This window comes from Furipterus horrens, unplaced genomic scaffold (genome assembly GCF_987537825.1).
Source record: "Furipterus horrens unplaced genomic scaffold, mFurHor1.1.pri manual_scaffold_6, whole genome shotgun sequence".
Classification (NCBI taxonomy): domain Eukaryota; kingdom Metazoa; phylum Chordata; class Mammalia; order Chiroptera; family Furipteridae; genus Furipterus; species Furipterus horrens.
Window position 1 is genome coordinate 34,127,247 of NW_028327176.1, and position 23,923 is coordinate 34,151,169.

Below are 23,923 nucleotides of genomic sequence, written 5' to 3' on the forward strand. Positions count from 1 at the left end.
ATATATATATATATATACATATATATATATAATGTTTACATTACAAAGTGATGTGAGGTTAAAATGAGATCATCTCAATTTTATGGGTAATTCTCAATGGTTTACTATAATGACAGTATGAGAGAATTACTATTCTTTGCCCCAATAGGTATTTATTTTATTTCAAATCCAAAAAGCACTGAAAAAATTAGCTCATTATTTGTATAAATAAGTAATTAAGCTTTCTCCTAAGAGCTAGTTAATAATAAAGATAATAGTAATACTGATATGTTAGCTAACATATATACCTAGAACTTATTGTGTACAAGGCAATTTTCTGAGTGTGTTGTGTGTATTAAATTGCTTAATACTCATAATATCCTTAGCCAGAAGAAGCATTATTATTCCATTGTACAGAGAAGGAAAATGAAGGAGAGATCATTTTAGATAACTTGCTAAAATTTTTATAACTAGTCAGCTTCAGAGCTCAGATTCAAACCTCAGTTATTTGTTCATATACTTCATCACTCTGAGGTTCTGTTGAAAACTAGTTGACATGTGCTGAAAGAATGGAGTTTTAATCATTCTTGGGGAGCAAATAACTATAATTTTTAGAAACAATAAAGGCCAAGAAATCAGGATGGTTTATTATGTGTGTGCATGTCCTTGGTAGTTCAAGGGGTACCTGGCAAAACAGATCAAAATGAAATGAGAAGGTATAAAATAATAAACTCAATTTGTTTTGCTGGCAAGCTTCTGTTCTAACCCTAAGATTACCAATGAATACAAACTGAGTTTAGATTTCTTCTTTACATAAATTTTCAAAACATACAGAAAAAAGCCTTATATTGTATAACAGGGATCGAATGTTTTTCACAGGGTTCTTACGTTAAATAAGAACATATATATATGAAATGACAGTAATTAATATCAATAAGTAATCAAATAATAGGCCACTTTAGTTATTTATTAATTTCAATAGACATTTAACATGGCTATTTTGGACAAGTTATATATAATACATTTTCAAAAAGTTAAGGGTAATGAATGACAATTATCACTAAAAGTATAATGAAATATCAAATTGTGACTTGGAAGTTTACTATGAATTTGCAAGTCTTGAGTGATAATGTGATTGAACATTGATAAAAAATTGCAGTAATTTGTTATTGTTTCTGTAACAAAATATGTACCACAAATTTAGAAGCTTGAGACAACACAAATGTATTAATTCAAAGTTCTGTGGGTTAGAAATCTCCATTTGGTAAGTGGCTTCTCATCTGAAGGCTTGACTAAGAAAGAGCCTATTTTAAGGCACAGCCAGGTTGTTGGCGTTATTCAGTTCCTTATAGCTGTAGAAGTATAATCTCCATTTCCTTATGGATGATCAGCCAGGAGATGTTCTCAGCTCCTGGAGCCCATCTTCATTCTTTGCTATGTGGCTACTCCCATCTTCAATGTAGAATCTCTCTCACAGTTCCCTGTTAAAGGGCTCTCACCTGAGAAGCTCAAACTCACCCACGATAATGTCCCTAATTTAAGATCAGTAAGTTTGGGAAGTTAATAATATCTTCGACACTTCTTCCTAGCAGAACCTAGATAAGTGTTTGATTGAATAATTGGGTAACAATGTATGTACATCAAAGGGAAGGAATCTTAAAGAATCAACTTAGAATAGAATTCTGCCTCCCACAGGGACCATTCAATGATTCTCATTGTTAGAATATCTAGTAGTTTTGGAAATGTTCTGCTTGATCCAGTGACGTAAGCTGTTCACAATGCCTACCACTTTTTGTAAGGAAAACCCTTGCATTTATCCTGCAGTTGTCATTGATGCGTGCCATTTTCCAATTCCAAAAGGGTGTGACAATCCTAGTCCAGACAAGTCCCAACACATATTCTATAAACATGTTTTTATATTCTTTAGCCTGAAACTGGTATTCATTCCCAAAATCCTGATTCTTTTTTCTCACACCGCATTAAAAAAATCAGGGTTTGTCTATTATACAGTTGGAGTCAGAAACTGGGTGAAATAGAATTAAGCATTTCATAGATCAGAAGAATGTCACTTAGAATCTAGATATTAAGTAGGGGCAAAGAGAGATGTTCAGATATGATGGCTAACTCATCATGAGGCATTTCTTTCCCTAAACTCATCATGAGGCATTAGAGTGTTCAGATTTAAGTGAAACAAAGATTGGCATTCAGCCTAAAGTGAAATTTAATATTAGTGATGGTTCCATGACCATTCACTGTCTCCTTAATAAGAATTTATATAGCTGCTGCTCTAACAATGGCTTAGAAGAATGTTTGTCAAAGTGGTGTTCATTATATTATCTGAATCAGAATATCTGAGAATAATTGTTAAAATGCAAATATACTGGCTTCTCCATAGACTTCCCAAATCAAAATCTCTAGAAATGGGCTTCAGGAGTCTATCTGTATTCTAACAAACTTCCCAGGTAATTCTAAACTTCACTAGTTTGAAAAGTTGGGATTATTAAAAATATTTCTAATTCATTTCAAATTATTTTTATAAAGTTTGACTACTTAAAGCATTACAAAGAGTGTTTGAGAAATGGACTAGACCTCAAGATTTAATCTCTGAATCATGCCTTCTGCTTTGGAAGGTGTTCCAATAGCTTAGGGTCTAGGCTTACTATCAAATGACACATACTCCTCCTGAGTCATCAGTAACATTTTGTTCTAGCAGAGATTTTACAAGTCATCTAGACCAATTTTCTTACTATACAGAAAAGAAAATCGAGGTCTAGGAGGCTTGTGACTAAATTCAAAGTCATCCTCATCTGTAGAGGGGAGATAATGTTTTGTAAACAATGTTCAAGATTTAAGTTTCAGTGATCTTTACAATCCATTGTGCTGCCTACATTTTTTATGTGAATCTAGTCAATACTGAAACAGTCTCTGTAAAACAAAGTGTTAATATTTAGGACACTCACCCACAATCATGATTTCTTCTTGAAAACACATAACCAAGCTTTTTAAAACTTTGACTCAAAATATTGCATTCTGATTTGTAATCAGTAAAATATAATATTTACCACTTGAAATATTCCATATGCCATTCTTAATCCAATAAATCTCATTTTATTTATATACAATTTTTAATAATTTAGGTTGCAGACATCTAACATTTTAGATTTTTTTAGGTTGCTATATTTCTAAGTATATTTTGTTTACAGTTTACAACATATTGAACTTCAAAATTTTGGTTTACTTCACTGAATGGTAATGCTGTATTTTGACATCATTAATATCTTATTTATCTATCTACTTATCTATCTATTGTAAGAAGACATGAAATAATTCAGAAATTCACTGCATTGGAGTATGATAAAATGTTTTTAAAAGTCTCTCCTTTGTGATAACAGTTATGTTTATAACAAATATCCTAAAACAGAGGCTTGTCACATTTACAAGTAAATGACTGATGAAAATAATTACTTAAAAACATCCTTCCCACCCAGATGATGTCATCCTAACACAATGTCTCTTACTTTGAGCTTGTAAAAACCTTGTGAAACTGTATATTTTTAGATTATGTGGATGCATAACTGAAGAAAGAGAAGGAGCTGGGGGTGAAATAAAAGTAGGATCACATTAGTGAAGCCAAGTCTGAACCTAGACATCCAGACTGGCCTCCAATTTTTACTATACTGCAATATATTTATTTGTCAGTTTATCTTGTTATATAGCAGGACTGTCACTAATCTCAGGTCCACATTCCTGATGTTAATAAGCATTTTTTCCCCAAATTAAATATGTTTAGAAGTTTAAAGTGTTATCACTCACTGCATACAACTGAATAATTAAATAAGATTATTTCCATCCAGTTAGGGTAAGTTTATTTGGTGTGTGTGAGTGTGTGTGTCTGAGAGAGAGAGAGAGAGAGAGAGAGAGAGAGAGAGAGAGAGAGAGAGAGAAGAGAAGAGAAGAGAAGAGAAGAGAAGAGAAGAGAAGAGAAGAGAAGAGAAGAGAAGAGAAGAGAAGAGAAGAGAAGGGAAAGAAAAGAGAGAAGAAAGAAGAGAGAAAGGAGTAAGAGACACATAAAGGAGAATAGGAAGATGCTTGCTAGTTCCTTGGCTCTCATCCCAGCCTTCAATGAATGCAAGGGATTTAAATTAAAGTTACTTTCCAAGAAAATGAAATAATTCAATTCCCCAAATATAGCCATTGTATTCCTACTATATGCAAAACAACACAACTTAAGAAAAACAGATAAATAAACAAGCAGTCCTAAATTTTTCACATCTTTATAGTTCTTCCAAATATGATATGTTTTTTCAATGTATATAGTCATACAGCCACAGAACTTTTATAACTAGAAGAAACTCAGACATCACAGATTTGAATTCTCTCAGCCCACAGAAAGAGGAACTGAGTCCAAAAGAGTTAAAGTGATTTATCAAGAGTCTCAGAAAAACTTTCTCATAGTATCTACGTCAAAGAACATATATAAATGACTCATGGACATGGACAACGGGGAGGGATATGATTGCGGGAGAGGGGGTGGGTTGGGTGGGGGAGAGAAATTGGGAGAAAAGGTGACAACTGTAATTGAAAAACCAAAAAAGAAAAAAGAAAAAAACTGAGAAGAAAAATGGGTGAAAATATAGGCCAAGGGAATATTATGATTTCTATGGCCCCAAATTTGTTAATGAATAACAAGTTTAATTATATATGTTACTTGCTACAGAATCTCTTTGATCCTAGCTTGGTTCTGAAACACTATTGTGAACCATTGAGTCATCTTTCATAAAGGTGAGACTTTAGCAGGCCTCTCTTCTTAGGAATTCTCCAATTCCTCCCACTGTGAAAAAAATTGGAGAAATTAGCCAATCAGTATAATTTTCAAAGTCATCTTCAGAGTGGATGCTACACCGACTCTTTAGACTCTAAAGCACTGTGTCATAACCAAAGCCAATTGGAAATCCTCAGCATTGCCACGAGCCTGCTGTTCCAGTCAGAGCAAGGGCCGCAATCTCCATTGTAATTGCTAAGTACCAGCTGCCAGTTGAAGATGATCTTTGCAGCAGCTTTTAAGAATCTCTCTTGAAATGATTAGGAGGTAATTCAAAGAGGACCTGAGATATATCAAACACATTGTCTGGTTAAAACACCTAAAGTCTAAACACTCACCATTTTTACCACAGAAGCTTATGTTATTTTTCATCGTAAGCCACAGAAGACTTCACTTAATCTTTAGTCAGTCATCTCAATTTGGGAATATTTTCTTCATCAAAAGAATGTGACACAAAAACATTCTTGTCATCCAGCTGCCCTAATTTACTCCAATCCCACAAATGTCTCCAGAACTCCCTCCTGGTTAAAGGCTCTGCCTCTCAAACCTAGTCTTTAATATTTTCAGTTCCAGTATAGAATGAGTCCTAATGTACAATGAGTTTCAGATGAAGGACTAAAAAGGTTATGAACTTCACAATATAAATGTCTTCTCTACTGCACTGTATAATCAAGGTGTCCAGTGCCCACTCAGCCCTCAGGGTATCAGCTACATGACTGTTATGCAATCATGAAATCCTAGTGCCCAAATTATATGAGCATCTTTTCTCATCTTCTCAACTATGTGATCCATGACTAAGTATCCTATTCTGGAGCAGGTCATAATTTAGGAGCTAAAGTCTGAATCTTGTAATTTTCTTGCTTGAATTTAACAACAAATAATTACAATGCATCAAATTTTCTCTAAGGTTCAAATATTGTTTTGCATTTAAAAATACAGAAAAAAATAACAAGCATATTAACTTGCTAATCATTCTTCCTAAACTATATGGTGAAATATCACAGAGAAACATAGAACAGGCCACGTTGCTAAAGTGGAAGGGAGGTGAACCACAGGATAGACATTATTTGGCTCAAACCCTGATTAAATTCCAATCAGCTTTTCAACATGGGGAAAATCTCTTTTAATCTGTCTCTTTATTTGTAAAATCATATTGATAGCATCTATCATGTAAGTAATTTGTCTAGATTAAACTATATAAGATATGCAAAACACTGTACCTGTGACATACCAAGGTGCCAAATAATACATGATAATTAGTCCTTAAATTTCCAATTTCTTCTTCATAAATTAAAAAAATAAATTGAACAAAAGAATGCTTTATATGAACATTAAGTAAGTTTTAGTTACAATCACTCTACTAATACTGTGGTATTTAGATAAAAGCAATATGAAAGGATTATCACTGTTCATTAATGCATCACCAGTTATAAATACAAGAGAAAGAATCTATTTATGAACTGAACTATATATTCCTGATATCCAGAGTGAGTTATTTTTTTTCAGATTTTGTTTCAATATAACATAATAAGAATTAATATTTAAGTGGATAGACAAAGTTCTACATAAAAATATATATACTGCAGAATTTTACTTAACCTTTGGGTGAAAAAATAAAAGTTGCCTACTTTGGGAAAATATTTGATATCATAGGTTGTGTTTGGGTACTCAACAGAAATCAAAGCAAAGCTCTGTCAATTGTTCATATAGTGAAATCATTATAGGTGGCAAAATTTGCCTCTCCAGGAACCTTTGTAGTAATTGGGGTCCCTCAGAAACACATAACTATTCAGAGTTTGAAGTAGCTCATGCAGGAAAATATTAGTGTGAGGGAATAGGAAGGTTGTCAGAGTAATGGCCAGAAGAAGCTGATCCAAGAAAACAGAATGTGCTCGAAAAAATTCGTCTCTGGGTTCTGCAAAGTCTCTATACCTGATACCTGCTGCTGCTTTTTGTGTCAGTGGCTTCTGCTTCCCTCTTCTTGACAGAACTTTCGGGACTGTCTCTCACTAGTGAGACTGAATCTAGAACCTTGCTCTCAGGGATTCTGGGATATAAAGAATTACCAGGCTTCTAGCCCCCAAGATACAGGAGAGAGCAGAGAAGGAAAATTATTTAGTTATATGAAGATAACTTGTCACAACAGTGATGAAATACAAGGACATGGTGTCACAGTGAATGAAGAAGAAAGTTGGAGCATAAGACAAAAGGTACGTAGTAATGGGGAGAACATAATAAACCAGTTTAGGCATCCCTATAAATATTTGAGTTTACTTATTTGGATTTTTTTTAAAGGGTGATTCTAGAAGAAACATACTATTGTATATAGGGAATATAGTTGCGAGATTTAATTAACAAGTGGAAAAAGTTTACTCTTCTTTTGAATACTGTTTCTCAGTGGGTTCAGCAAAATGGTACTGAATATGTGTGCAAATGTGAGCTTTTCCATTTCCTAGGTTTGGTACTGATTTATAAAGATTTAGAATAGATTCTTTTAACTTTACCTTTCCCTCCCCCTCTAGAATTAAACATATACAGATACATATATGCAGAAATATAATTGTGTGTACATGTACACACACACATGCACACACTCACACAGGACCAGATTGATTATGTTTTTATATGCAGAAGACAGAAGCAGATGGTAGAAACTGTGAATTCCTAGCAACAGACTTTGAGACCACAATATTATTCTAGCAAAACAACAAACACACCACTCATGTAAACTGATCAATGTATAACTTAGTAATGCAAACATTTCTAGAAATTTATTAAATAATTAAATCAATGGTAATCTAGACAAAGTTAATAATGCATTTTGCTTGAGTCTCCATCCTCAGATCATTTTAGTTTTCCAGAGAGGATAAAAGAGAAATAAAATATTTTAATTATTTCTGGCAAAGAAAATAATTCAAAACAGACAAAATAAAAAGAATATATAAATACACACATATATTTAAAGACAGAACAGAGCAAGGTGATACATACAGCTTACTTAATACAAGTGAAAATCTAGACAAAATCAGTCAAATAAGATGCTTTTCACCACTCACAAAAGGACCTCACTACAGATTTTTTAAATGTATTTATTGTTTTCCTATTACAGTTGTCCTACTTTTCCCCCAGTGCTTCCCCCCCCACCCACCCACCCCATCTCCCACAGTCAATCCTCACTCCATTGTCCATGTCCATGTCCATGGGTCATTTATACTAATTCCTTGACTAGACCCTTACCCTACTTACCCCTCTCCTCTGCCTCCCCCATCCCCTCTGGTCACTGTTAGTCTGCTCCTTGTTTACATGTCTATGGTTCAATTTTGCTCATTTGTTTGTTTTTCATTAGTTTCCTATATTGATGATATCATATGGTATTCGTCTTTCTTTGCCTGCTTATTTCACTAAGCATAGTTCTCTTTAGTTCCATCCATGATGTCGCAAATGATAGGAGTTCCTTCTTTCTTTCTGCTACATAGTATTCTATTGTGTAAATGTACCACCATTTTTTGACCCACTTGGCACTTAGGCTGTTTCCAGCACTTGGCTATTGTAAACAGTGCTGCTATGAACATAGGGGTGCATAGGTTCTTTTAAATTGGTGTTTCAGGATTCTTTGGGTATAATCCTAGCACTGGAATTGCTGGATCAAAAAGCATTTCCATCTTTAGTTTTTTAAGGAAATTCCATACTGTTTTCCATAGTGGATTCACCAGTCTGCTTTCCCACCAGCAATGCACTAGGGTTCCATTTTCTCCACATCCTCACCAGCACATGTTGTTTGTTGGTTTGTTGATGATGGCCATTCTGACTAGTGTGAGGTGGTATCTCATTGTGGTTTTTATTTGCATCTCTTCAATGGCTAGTGATGTTGAGCATTCTTTCATATGTCTAGGGACCATCTCTCTGTATGTCCTCCTTGGAGAAGTGTCTGTTCAGGTCCTTTGCCCATTTTTTATTTGGATTGTCTGTCTCCTTGGTGTTCAGTAGTTTAAGTTCTTTATATATTTTAGAGATCAATCTATTGTCTGAGGTATCATTAGCAAATATGTTTTCCCATATGGTTGGTTTCCTTTTCATCTTGCTGATGTTTTCTTTTGCTGATCATAAACTCTTTAGTTTGATGTAGTCCTATTTATTTATTTGTTTATTTCCCTTGCCTTAGTAGATATATTGGCAAAAATATTGCTATGTGAGATATATGAAATTTTCCTGTCTATGCTTTCCTCTAGGACTTTTATGGTGTCACGGTTGACATTTAAGCCTTTTATCCATCTTGAGTTTATTCTGGTGTGTGGTGTAAGCTGGTGGTCTAGTTTCATTTTTCTGCATGTCCCTGTCCAGTTCTCCCAGCAACATTTGTTGAAGAGGCTCTTTTCATTCCATTTTATGTTCCTTTCCCCTTTGTCAAATATTAGTTGGCCATATAGACATGGGTTTATTTCAGTACAGATTGTTTAGATTTAGAAAACATAGGATTTTAGCCTGTTAGAGCATGTGCACACATGTACATACAGAGTAAAAATTCATCTTTATTACCCAAGGAAACAATTAAAAAATAAGCCTTCAGGACAGTATAGGAGACAAAATACTCGATGAGCTTAGATGTTAAAGGAGAAATTGATATTGCTCTATAATTTGCTTTATGATATCAGAGACTATGTAAATAACCTCAGGTTAATTCAAATACAGTATTCCCTCACTTATTGTGGGTTTTATGTTCTAGACATCACTGTGATAGGTGAAAATCCATGAAGTAGGAACCTTACATTTATTTTAGTATATATATATTAAGGCTTTATACATTCTTCCCACACACTTATAAACTGTTCCCAGTCCCTTATTAACCTTTCACACTCCCTTATTAACCTTTTCCACACTTTTATAAACACTACTTATGTTCTTAAATATATTCTACACTTTTAAACCTATGTAACTTTAACAACATACATATACAGTACTAAAGAATTCCACGGTATAGTGAAAAATCCATGATAAATACTTAAATATAATATTTTTTAAAATCCCAGGATACAATGAGGCCACAATAAGTGAACCACGATATAGAGAGGGACTACTGTATACAAATAAATAATGAACTACCAGACTGTCAAACTATCCTCCAGATGTAGTGGAGCATACTGGTCAGAGCTGCTGTCTCAGTTAACTCAGTGAATGATCAGTGTTCATGAAATTCATATGGAAAAACAAAAAAGAAAACATAGGTTAGAAAGTAATTTCCAGTTTTTTTGTTTGTTTGTTTGTTTTTTTGGTGTGTGTGTCTCTTGATAAGATTTCCTTTAATGCAAACACACACACACACACACACACAAACTTCTTTTTAACATTTTGCCTAAATTTGTTCTGTTCCAGGTAGGCTCCACAGATTATAGTATTAGAAAATACTTTTCTAAAATCTTGCCTGAACTTCCACATTTTTTTTCTTAGATCTTCTTGAAAAGAAAGATAAAACCATGACCATATAAAATAATATGAGAGATCTGGCCTGCAGCAGGGTCTTCTATGTAGAGTGATCATTGATTTTTATTCTCTTTATTCTTAAAAATTTGCATTTAACTTTTATAATATCAAAAATCAACTGAATGTCATTATTTATGATTAGATTTAGAATAGTTGCTTGTACTAGCAAATTTATATGATCCAGAAAAAATGTATTGATACTCTCCCACAAAGCCACCATGCTAATTTGTTGATCACACCAAGTCCAGTTTATTATTGCAATAAGGAAGCTGGCATTGGCCAAATATTGTACTACAATAAATAGCTTTTGATTGATGGACACAGTGAGGATATAGTCTTGATGAATAAAGAGTTGTTTGATAATCAAGCAGATTACCTTAGTAGAGTCATTTATTTTCCCAAGAAGATCTCCATATAAATGTACAAGTTATTCTCTTGATAAGTAAACTAGTTTAACAAATTATTGTTTGGTTCATGGTATTTGAGACTAACAAGAAAGTATTTACTAGTTTACAGCTTTATCTTCTTGAATAAAAAATTTTTTAAATAGGAGAATCATGTTGATGTAAGGCCTCTGCTCTTGGTCTCTATATCGAAGCTACAAGGCTGTAGGATTTCAGTTTTCATTACTAAACTCACAAGATCCAGAACAATCAATATAACAAGTTATATTTAGAGATATACCACAGTCCTGCATGAAGAATACAGAATCACCTTCTTATGCTCATATTCACTCAAGATTACGAAGTTGATGAACATAAAAAACTGAGGTCATGAGTTTAATGTAAACTTGCCCATTTAATCCCTTAAGACCTTAAGCCAATGTAAGCACCAGCCAAGACAGAGCAACAGAAGGATGATCTTTCTTCTTCCCACTGAAGCATGTGATATGAGCGCTGTGCTGGCCAATACCAAATAATTCTCAACCCCTGCAGCCCAGAGGAGGTGAGGTAGAAGACAGAACACAGCATAACTGCAGAAGCTACAGGACTTTCTTTTTGTGTAAAGAGACAGACAACCCTTAGGACAAACAGTGGAGCAAGGCTTCCAGACCACGTACATGTCTACCTTACTATGATTCAGATGACTCAGAGCCCAGCACAGTAATGTGTGACAGAGGAAGGGGGCAGGTTGGCTGAGGGCAGAGATTTTCAGCATCGTCTCAGTGCTGTGAGTACAGAGGTGTAGTAGTGGAGGAAGTGGGCTGGAGAAAGGAGAGAGCAGAAAAGTCAGTCATCTTCTCTGTGATCTCAACTGTAGTGAAAGAACATTTAGATCTTTTTGCCACAACTTGCCAATTTCTCTGATAGGGTGGAAAAAAGAAAGAATTTATCTCTGTGTAAAAAGAGCTACCATTTAGATTTATGCTAGATTGGGTTATATTTCCCTGTGCTTGGTGATACATATATGATAAACTTACAAGAATACTGAACAGAGAAAAATGCTTGTGTTCTCTAAAGTAGTACATTTTCTCATGTAATTATGAAGGTATAATACGATATAAAAAATTTGACACAGGATGCAAATTCAGAAAATTATTTTAATGGTCCAGATCAAGTCATATTTTGACTTCTGTTTTTGATTTAAAATGTACAAAAAAGAAAAATGTACATAAAAGTATCCAATATTTCTATAACATCATTTTAAATATAAAATGCCTTTATTTGTATTGCCAGGATTTTCAACCTGTAAAGAAAATGTCCAAAGGAAATGTAAAAAAGCAAGAGAGAAAAATATGTTATGGTTTGGGGTCAGTAATGTTTCCAGAGAACTATAGAATAAATTCATATTCTCTCAAGAATTATACAATGCATAAATAACTTTACAAATATGTTATGAGTGAACTATAGAACATGAAATAAAATTTCTAAAAGAATTATCTTCCCTCAAATTCTACTTTGCAGTTTGCATGAAGTGACACATATTTGATAGGAAAATAATATTATATAACCATCAAAAGAAGTCTAGTTGGAGAAGACTTTTGCAAATGATTGAAAAGGGAAATCAGTAAGTGATAGTGGGGCTGAATTTAATAGTTTATGTAAATGTTATGCAGAATTTGGAAGAAATTTAAACACTAGCTTTCTTTTATTAATAATGGGTTCAGAAATACATCTCTTCTTTCCCAAAAAAATATTCAATGGACTTCTAAAATTTTACTTAAATTATGTTTTTAATTCCATAATTTTATTTTAAATATAAATAGTGGAATGATGTAATTTAAAAAGTGGATAGTTTTATTCTTTTTCTTTTTTAAATTATATTTTATTGATTATGTTATTACAGTTGTCTCAGTTTTTCCCCCTTTGCCTCCTCCACCCTGCACCTCTGACTCCCTCAGGCAATCCCCACAGCATTGTTCATGTCCATTAATCATGCTTATAAGTTCTTCAGCTACTATACTTCCCATTCTTTACTTTACATCCCCATGGCTGTTCTGTAACTACCTACTGGTACGTCTTAATCCTTTCACCTCTTCTTCCATTCCCCTACATACCTTGCCCATCTGTCAGCCATCTAAACACTTTCCATATCCATGATTCTGTCTCTATTCTTCTTGTTTGCTTAGTATGTTATTTAGATTCAATTGTTGATAGACATGTACTTACTGCCATTTTATTGTTCAGAGTTTTGATCTTTTTCTTAAATAAGTCACTTTAACATTTCACACAATAGTGGCTTGATGATGAACTTTAGTTTTTTTTCTGGTCTTGGAAGCTCTTTATCTGCCCTTCCAATCTAAACGATAGTTTTGCTGCTTAGAGCAATCTTGGCTATAGGTCCCTGCTACTCATGACTTTGAATATTTCTTGCCAAATCCTTCTAGCCTGCAAGGTTTCTTTTGAGAAACAAGCTGACAGTCTTATGGGAATTCTCCTATAAATAACTAACTGCTTTTCTCTATTGCTTTTAGGATTCTCTCTTTATCTTTAACCTTTGGTATTTTAATTATAATATGTCTTGGAGTGGGCTTCTTTGCATCCATCTTGTTTGGGATTCTGTGCTTCCTGAACATGCAGGTCTATTTCCTTCACCAAATTAGGGACATTTTCTTTCACTAGTTTCTCAAGTAAATTTTTAATTCCTTGCTCTTCTATTTTTGGAACCCCTATGATGTGAATGTTGGAATGCTTAAAGTTGTCCCAGAGGCTGCTTACACTATCCTCATTGTTTTGGATTCTTTTTCCTTCTTGTTGTTCTGATTGGTTGTTTTTTGCTTTCTTATGTTCCAAATAATTGATTTGATTCTTGACTTTATTCACTCTACTGTTCTTTCCTTGTAAATTGTTCTTTATTTCAATTACTGTATCCTTCGTTCCTGACTGGATCTTTTTTATGCTGCTGAGATCCTCACTGAGCTCCTTGAGCATTCTTATAACCAGTGTTTTGAACTCTGCATCTGATAGATTGCTTAACTCCATTTTATTTAGCTCTTTTTCTGGAGTTTAGATCTGTTCCATCATGAGGGCCATGTTTCTTTGTCTCCTCACTTTAATATCCTCCCTGTATCTGTTTCTATGTATTAGACAGAGGTGTTATGACTCCCTGTCTTGGTAGCATGGCCTAAAATAGTAGGTAGGTGTCCTGTAGCATTCAATGGCACAGCCTCCCCTATCATCAAAGCTGGGTACTTGAGGTGTACTCTTCATGTGGGCTGAGTACACTCTCCTCTTGTAGTTGAGTTTTGATTGTTGTTGGCAGGTCAATGGGTGAGGTTTACCGAGGCCAGTCAGCTGCAAGGACCACTGACCACCAGCCTCTGCCCTCCATGGAGAATCAGCTGTGCAGGTGTAGGGTGATGATGCTCCAGTGTGGTTTGTGGCTGTCCAGTGGGTGTCCAGGCTCTGGGGTTTCCAAGGTGGTATAGGCCAAGGTCATCCCCTACCTGTGTTTAGCCTGGGGCCACCCTGTCTGAGCTATAAAGCAGTCTGAGATGGCTCTTACTTATGCTGTGCTTGGAGGTTCCCAGGTGAAGTCAAGCTGTGAAACTAGGCTGGTTGCTGCTAATGCCAGGTGTGGGGCCATTTAGCAAGAGATACAGAGGCTGGGGGCTCACTAAGGCTGACTGTTGCTTGTTTGAGAGGATTTAGGAAGTTGTGAAACATAAGCCAAGACCAGCCATTCATATAGAAAAGTGGCTTGGGTGGGCCCATAAATAGGGTGAGACAGAGTATCTGGGGATCTTCATGGGGGGACAAACAGTGTTATCCAGTTTGACAGAGTCTCAGATAAGGCACCAGCCTCCTGCTCTGTGGCTCTGTGTGGGCAGGGTTCAGAAAAGGGACAATGGCCTCTGCCTACATTTCTGTCTGGGAGAAAGCTGTCCCCCAGCTCTCTCCTTGATGGCCAGACACTTCAGTTCCTCCATGTATGCCATTGGTGCCTTTCAAGTTGCTACCCCAGTGCTGGAGCTTAGAGGGACCAAATCTGAGTAGGTGAGTCCATGTGCGGGTTCTTTAAGAAAAACTGCTTGGGACTCCCAAGTTCCTTCTATCAACTTAATCCCCACTGAGTTTTGTAGCCAAACGTTTTGGGGACTTTCTGGCATTGGAATATAGGGTTGGAAGACTAAAATGGAGCTGGTACTCCTCACTCCCAATATATACTTCCTAAAATTTTACCCACCACATGTAGATGTGGGACCAACCCATTCTGCATGTCCACCCCTGCTACCAGTCTGAATGGATGTGGTTTCTTTAATTCCATAGTTGTCAGACTTCCATTCAATGTGATTTCTAATTGTTCTGAGTGATGGCTGTTCTATAATTTAGTTGTAATTTTGATGTGGTTGTATGAGGAGGTGAGCCGTGCTTACCTATGCTGTCATCTTGACTGGAATTCCAATTTCATAATTTTACAGATCTCTCCAACCTTCCTGTACTAAAAACTGCTGCTAGAATATTTGGTGATATATTTTCAGTTTTCACTTTTGATCTTTTGCTTTCTTTAAAACAAATTTACCCAGTTTTTGTTCAATAAATGTCAAAATGATGACAAATGCTAAAATTTGCCACTTTAAAAGTACTTAATTATTTATTTCTATTAAATATATTCTATAACATATCAACACTTTGTTAAGCTGATTAACATATCAACACTTTAATTCATATTTATACTCATTTATTTTTATCCTTACCTGTAGACATGTTTATTGATTTTTAGAGAGAGGAGAAGAAAGGGAGAGAAACGTCAATGTGAGAGAGATACATCAATAAATTGCCTCTTGTACATGCCCTGACTGAGGACCAAACCCACAACCTAGACATGTGCTCTGACCAGGAATCAAATATGAGAATTTTTGGTGTATGTGATAATGCTTCAGCCTCTTTAGCCATACCAGCCAGGGCTCATATTTATACTAATTTTTATAAAATAATGTCAAAAGGCAATAAAATATCCATATAACTTATAAGGCACTGTAATAGTGACTAAAAATGGTGACCTTGCTGAGTGAAACTAGAATACTGGCAATCAAATTTTCCCATATCAATTAAAAGATGGAGGATGGTGAAGTTAACATTTGTCCCTGGTATCCTAAATCACAATTTGAGGTTCACTGACTCTATTTTATTACTTCTCTAAATAATTAAAACTAGGTAAGCAACATGAAAGTATAGACTTTGTTGGAATTGTTCAGTTCTGTATTCTCTTGTGTAGATTCACCTGAAACATATTTGGCCCATGGAAGAGTTTGTAAAATTAGTAAGAAGATAGAATTCTTATCCATGTTGCACAACATTTCTGTTTACTATTTATTCTTTGCAATAGATATGGGAGATGATAGTTATCCAACATAGAACTATATCCATGACTTAGATATAGTGGAACAAATTAAGAAAAAACTGGATGGAGAGACTGTGAATCTTAGCAGGAAGAAAACTGAGGGAGGCATCAAGAAAAAAGTAAAAAAGTCTGTGTGCCAAGTAGCAGGGGAAATACTCCACTGCTCGGAAATGATTATATCAGGGAGAAAGATGGGAGGTCCCAGACTGTTCAGAGCATAGAGGGGAATGGAAGCTATGTATAAAGCTAACTCGTTCCAGTTTCTAAGAAGATAATCATCTAAGGACTATTAACAATGATGGCAGATAATTTCATCCACCAAAATTCTCATAATTATTGTTAGGGTGTTAGATATGCCTACAAGATGCATTAGAGTTTGGCTTCTACCATTGGTTCCAAATCTAGGAAAAATATTCTCTAAATTATACTACACATAAGCATTAAGAGGAGCCTATAATAGAACAGATTTGGCTTCATTTTTTAAAAATATAAGTGCTGAATTGTTATTCATTTTTTAATAAAAATAAGCAAATTGTAGTAAGGATTGGTAGGTGTGACTGAAGAGAAATAAATAAACATAAGTTTTAAATCCATATCTTCCTTAATTATTATCTTCTTTAGGAAATAGATATTTTCCTCCCTTATGAAACATTAAATTATACACTTCTAAATTAAATATTATATTTCAATATGTAAAATGTAAGCAGTAATATGCACATATATAAGTTATAAAATTGGGAATTATAAACATACTAGTAATATAATCATACATAGTAATTATTATAGTACTTAATGCAAATCAAGATAAGTCTTTCCTAAAGAGAATCCTATTTGCTCCTCAGGCTTGGAAAAGTTTTGTTTTGTTTTGTTTTTCCTAAGAGATAATAGCTAGTGAATAGCAGAGCCAATTTCTAAAAAAAAGGACTATTGGATTCTAAAGTCTATTACATTATATAGCTTAAATGTGAAAATGTAAAAAGCTTAAAATGTTTATTTTAAGTAGTTATAAGTAAATTAAGGTCTGTTTATAATAACCATATTTATCATTTTATTACTGTAAAAGTTGCTTCTAGGTTGATTCTTTCTGTCATATGGTAAACTAAATATATCATAAATAAGATATTTTTGTGCTTATTTGAAGAAATATAATACTTTCTAATAGAATTGTATCTATAGAACATTTAGATTCCATACTGTAAACAAACATGCTAGTGTGTTACCCTTGAAACACATACTGTTGAAAGAGAATTTATTTATCATCCTATAACTTCTAGGTACTAATAGGAATTAGGGTGTGCAGTTTAGGTAGTTCATGAATAGAAATTATTCTCTGTCTCATTTTCCATAAATTAACACAATTCAAAATGAGCTATGTCTACTTAATGTGTGACAATCAATTTAAATGTATTCAATTATAGACTAATGCCATGTATCTGTAGTAATTTAATGGTCTGATCTACAAAAATATCTAGATCAATTAGGATGGCTTCTTGCCTTAGTGAATTCACTGTTGTTACCGTCTCTCTTTGTCCAGGATAGAGAACTTAAATCTTTCAGCAGCAACTCTTTGGGGTATTTATTTTAAAAGAAAGATGTTAAGAGTCTAGTGGTCCAAACCCAAATAATCAAGAAAAGAAAGGAACCAGAAACCTGAATCAGATTATAACATTGTGATTAAAAAATCATAGATCAAAACGGAGATTTATAGAAGTAAGGTCCTAGAGAAAAGAAAAGAAAAGAAAGGAAAGGAACGGAAAGGAAAGGAAAAAGAAAAGAAAAGAAGAGAAAAGAAAAGGAAAAAGAAAAGAAAAACAAAGAGAAAGAAAGAGAAAGACCGATCAGTAGGTAAGGCAACCCAGACAGTGAAAAAGTTAGAAGCCCGGTAAGAATCCTTTTTTTCATGGCCCTGTGTTCTCCAATCTCACCATCCCTGCTGCTTCAGGGTGAGGACACCAGCTGACTTGATGGTACTTGTCTTTTTTCCCACAACTTCCTGTTTCATAAGAAAGCAGCAGTATGAGCTTCTGAATTCCTAAGAAGTCAAGAAATATGAGAACAAACTGGACAGAGATGCTAAGAGAATATGACTGCAGGAGGTAGCCAGGAAGAGTGGTATTGGTTTGGGGTCTGGAACATCTTGCATGGTTATATTTTCAAATTATTTGGATTATAAAGATTACAGGAAATAGAGATTTTTTTAAAAGATGGCAAGGCCTTCTCCTGGACATTCTAATTCTTGATGTATGGTAGGGCTCAAGACTTTAAATTTTAATACATTTAATACATTGACTAAGAATAGCTGAAAAACACTAGTACATGTTAGGGTTAAAAAGTTTCTGGATATTTAGGCTGGAAACTATATTAAACATAAGAACAACATAATTGCTGATTTTAATTATTTATGTTAGTAATGTGGGAAGGAAGGTGTAGGCTTATTACGTGGGGTTCTATAAAACAGCATGAAGAATTTAAGGAGGCATATTAATTGATTTACTGATATTAAGTTACTTTACAATATAATAAAGTTTACCAGATAAATAGAAAATGATAATTATAGTAAAATATAAAAGGCTATTAAACAAAAAGATTAAAAATAGTTATCATATGAGCATCCTGCCAAAAGAAATCAGTACTAATTTTAGAGTATAACATCTCAACACTTCAGGAACATAGTCTTGAAAAGTCTCCATTATGTGTGGATATAATCCATGTTAAGCAAGATGTTTTTGTAAAAAAATGTTTAGAAAAAAATCTGTTTAAAATAATATTCAGTATATTAAACACAATAAACAACATTCAAGAGGATCACCTATTTAAAATCAACTGTTTGTTGGTATCCATAAATTCTTCTTCCACAGAAAAATAAAACTCTTAGAAATTTTATATCATGATTGGACATTTTGTGTTGTGTTGTGTTGCGTTGTGTCGTGTTGTGTCTGTAAAGGGATATAAAGTCTTGTCCAAACTTCACCTCTCGCCCCCTCCTGCACCTGGACACCCACTGAAAGGTGGAAATGTTTATACCAATCAAGTTTAGCAAATTTGCAGTGTCCTTTTCTGAATTGAGCAATGTAATTAATGGAGAAAAAGAAAGAGAATTAAACTATAAAAATCAAAACACAAAAAAGTTCTGAAAGACCTTTAATTTTCTACAAGTTATTGCAATCTACTGAGAAAGATTCCTTCACAAGCCTCATGTTAATAAATCCTCTTCCTGGTGTTTTGAAATAGCTGATATTTAAAATGTCTATTGCAGTTTTTCTCTCTTTTGGTAAGGTAATTATGGCAAAATCTGTAAAATATCAGGGTGTGTATATATATATATATATATATATATATATATATACACACACACATACACACACACAGGTACATGATATTTAGAAAGGAAGAATGTCTATAGTCTCTTCATAGCAAACTGTATTTCTGGACAATTTTGTGAAGCAGATATAACATTATAAAATATGTTAACTGAATATTTTGTGACTTGATTGCCATACTTAAGAAACACAACTTTTTATATTAAAATTAACTTGGTACTGTAATTTGATCTTAAAATGTCTGTAACATTTCTTTACTAAACATTAATACCAAACAATAAGATTCAAAAAACAACATTTTCATTTATCAGAATCTGAGGGATTTGTTTCCAGAGTTTCGGGGACATGCCAGATATGTAACTTGTGGTTCTAACAGAGTTAATGTTATCCAAGAACGCTGCATACTCCGTTAATTAATGACAAGTGTCATCTCTTACTCTGCCAAGTAAAATATGAAGGTAAATTTCTATCAAAATTCCCACTAACAGAGTATTAGAGGTTAAATATGTTTATAGAAGGAACTTCTGGCAAGAAATGCCTATTACGGTAAAGGAAGTTAAAGTAATCACTTTTCCTTCTTGGAGTCACCATCTGGAGAAATGTAAGAAGACAGTATTCCTAAGCCTTCACTACTACCTCATTACAAATACTTCATTAGTATTTTTCAGTTGCTCATCTGTCTCTCTTCTCTCCACCTGCATATACTCCCAGCCAATTTTCAATAATGACTGTCCCTTTTCCCAGCCCTGAATGTGCCAAGCACTGGACAGATTCTAAAAGGCTTTGCTTCAAAGAAAAATGGAGAAGTTGGCCAGGACTTAGCTGCCATGGAGACACCCTAGATATTTTTTTCTTGCAATTCACATTTGTCTGAATTGAACATTTTTCCCTTTTCTTTTTCTTTTTAAGGGCACATCTTTCCCAACTGCTCCAGATCCACTCCCCCCAATTTATGGATAAAGAGAAACCAGCATTTTCTTTTGAGTTTTCTGTTTTTACTTTTTAGCATAATTTAACAACTTCTTCCACTTTGAAGTATATGACATTTATTTAGCTGACTATCTATATTGTATCTATAATCCTCCAGAATTCTCTTCCATTTCTATTGCAAACTTCAGAGTCTATTTACCATATACTAGCTCCATCCAAACATCTGACAGTTTGGTATTTCACATTAGCTCTTGTATTGGAGGCTCATCTAGTACCCTGTACATGCTTAGCCTATTCATTTCAAGTGACTAATTTACCTCTTCAAATCATAATATCATCACTTCTTGTACACACCGCCATGTGAAACTGTTCTTGATTTAATCTGAAAGTAAGAAAAAGTTGGAAATCTTCTAATTTTAATACTGTCATCCTGTGCAACTTCCATTATTTCTCTGTGCTGAAATGCTAATTACTATATTGTTTTTCTCTGAACCCACTTCTCCATTCCAATCTAGTCTCTATCCTGCAACCAGAGCACTTTTCTTCAAAATGTAAATTTGATCATGTCCCACATCCTTAGCCCCACCTTCACTTTAAAAGATTTTAAATTTGTCATTGTGAGAAAGATGGAGCCAGTGTTATGCTGTTAAGTGTTTTACAATCAGCTGATGGGGACTAGGAGGATTAAAAAACTCTAATTTGTAGCATTTGCAAAATGTCCATTGTTTACTCATATGGTGTCATCACTGAGTATAGAGTTGGAAAAAGATGTGCAAAATTAACCACGGAGAGCCAGCACAGGCTCGAGAACAACACTGGATAAAGGAGAATTTCTTAACTTGAATTTTAAGTTTCTGCTTCGTCTATCCCCTTTGACCTTGTTGTTAATCTAGATGGTCCACCGAGGACTTTGTTTAGTTTCTCAAATGTGTTCTGCTCTCTCTAGCCAGAGGAACTTGGTACATGCTATTCCTTCTGCCTGGAGCATTCAACCTTTACAAAATCAACATCTAAGTTCTATGGAATTTTCTTATGAAAGTCTTTTCTGATCCTGACTGTACCCAGACTAATACAGACCCTTCTATTGTATGCACACTGGGCATCATGTACTTCCTTTTTTTTAGCATTATTGCCATTTTTACATCTATTTGTGTGACTGTTTTATCAATGTTATCTTCTCAACCAGACTGTAAACTCTGTAAATACAGGGGTTATGCCTGGGTGGTCTCATCATTGTATCATCAGTGCCTATGTCTAGAGTATTTCTAAGCATACAGTAGTTTCTAAAAAAATAATAATGACAACATATGTTTAATTAAAAAAAAACATATTTATTCTTCTTCTGCATAGTACTTAGCATAAACTAGAGGTTTATTTGACATTTAGTGAGTGATTAATTGAATATTTTATCTACTCCACTTTTTCATTTATGAAATGTTTTCACTTTTACTAATATCTTTATCCCTCTATATTCTTTAACTAAGTATTATTCTCCACCCTTTCTTGCTACCTTATAATTCTCTATTGCATATATTACATCGCTCAAAGTCTATATTCCAAATTATTTGAAATGCTATTGTTACACTCTGAAGATACCAGTTAAATCCATTTGATCTAGTGTACTGTTCAAAGCCACTGTCTCCTTGTTGATTTTCTTTCTGGAAGATCTATCCATTGAAGTCAATGGGGTGTTAAAATCTCTGACTATGATTGTATTTCTGTTGATCTCTCCTTTTATGCCCATTAAGATTTGCTTTACATATTTAGGTGCTTCTATGTTGGGTGCAAAAATGTTTACTAGAGTTATATCCTCCTGTTAGATTGTTTCCTTGATTATTATGTAGTGTCCCTCTTTGTCTCTTACTATAGTCTTAGCTATAAAGTCTATTTTGTCAGATATAAGTATTGCTAACCAAGATTTTATTCCTTTCCATTTGAATGGAATATCTTTTTCTATCCCTTTATTTTAGTCTGTGTGTATCTTCCAATCTGAGGTGGGTCTCTTGAAGGCAGCATATATATGAAGGCAGCATATATATGGGTCTTGTTTTCATATCCATTCAGCTACCTTATGTCTTTTGGTTGGAGTACTTAAGCCATTTACATTTAAGGTGATTATTGATAGATATGTATTTAATGTCATTTTATTATATTTATTTCTGACTGGTCCTTTTTGTGGTTTCTGTCTTTTTTTTATGCTTTAAATATCATTATGATCAGTACTCTAAACTCTCTATCTGATCAATTGCTAGCCTCCATTTCATTTAGTTCATCTGGAGAATTCTCTTGTTCTTTCATTTGGGGTCTGTTTCTTTGTATTTGATTCTATGTATTAGGTAGAGCTGAAAAGACTCTGGTATAGACCTATGTTGAATTCTGCCTGTGACAGGCCCTGAGCAACCAGTTTGAAGTTATCAGTGATCCACTCCCTTTGCTGGGTTGGGTGTGTACAGAAAAAACCAGGTTGCACCAAGGCTGGTTTTTGCCAGCACTGGGCCCATAGGAGGGTTAGCTAAAGTCTCAAGAGCTCCTAGAGATCTGCTTCAGTTGGATGTTATCTGGGGAACTTTCCACCTCTGGAGCTGTAGGCTAGGGAGTACAGCTTGGGGTTTAACCCCCACATTTCTCAGGGGGAACTCCTGGACACTGAAATTTACCTCTGGGACTTCAGCTTCAACCTGTGGGAGCCAAGCCAACCCTCTCGCACCTCCTCCACACTCAGTCTTATTCTCATTGTGGTGATATGGCCTCTTCCATCTGTTCATGGTTATAAGGCTTCTCTCCAACTAATGTTCAGTTGGTTTTTAGAATATTTTTCTATAATTTAGTTGTAATTCCAGTTTGGTGCTGGGGGAATGTTTATGTACCTTCCACCTACTCCTCTGCCAACCTGAGTCCTCACCATTATTATAACAATAGCTCGATAAACCATCAACCTTTATCACATTTAGTATGGATTCTACATTGTTGCCATTTAGGAAAAACCAGTGTTAAACTCAATTCTGTTAAGAAGATGCAAGGTTGGAAAAATGGCAATGAACTGAATAATAAAAACAACATAAAATTATTAACATTACATATGAGAAATTAATCTCTGATGAATAATTTTGAGGAAAACTTTGATTATTTACAAGGAAATATTGTGAGTGGATCTTAAAAATTACGTGATGGCACTCTATCATAGATACTCTGAGGAATCATCGTCATCATCATCATCATCGGCAGCCGTCCGTCTCGAGAGACGATGGCGTAGCTTCTTGAGAGTCTATCTGCACTGCCGAGAATGGCTGTGCAGTCCGATTCGGGAGTGACAATCCCTGCCGCACTTGTTATAGGTGAAGGCAGATGGCTGTTGTTGCTGCTGTTGACGCTGCTTCCGCCTCGATCTTTTCTGGACCGCCTCCTCATTGCGCGCAGCCTCTGCACGTGACGTACCTTGCCTGACCGCGAGCCTCCAGGCTAGGCGGTCGTCTGCTTGAACTTCCCATGTGTTGAGATTGATGGAGCATTGTGTCATGTCCTTTTTGCAGATGTCTTTGAACCGCAGTTTTGGGCGCCCTGTCATCCTCTGGCCTTCTGCTAGCTCGCCATAGAGGAGGTCTTTGGGAAT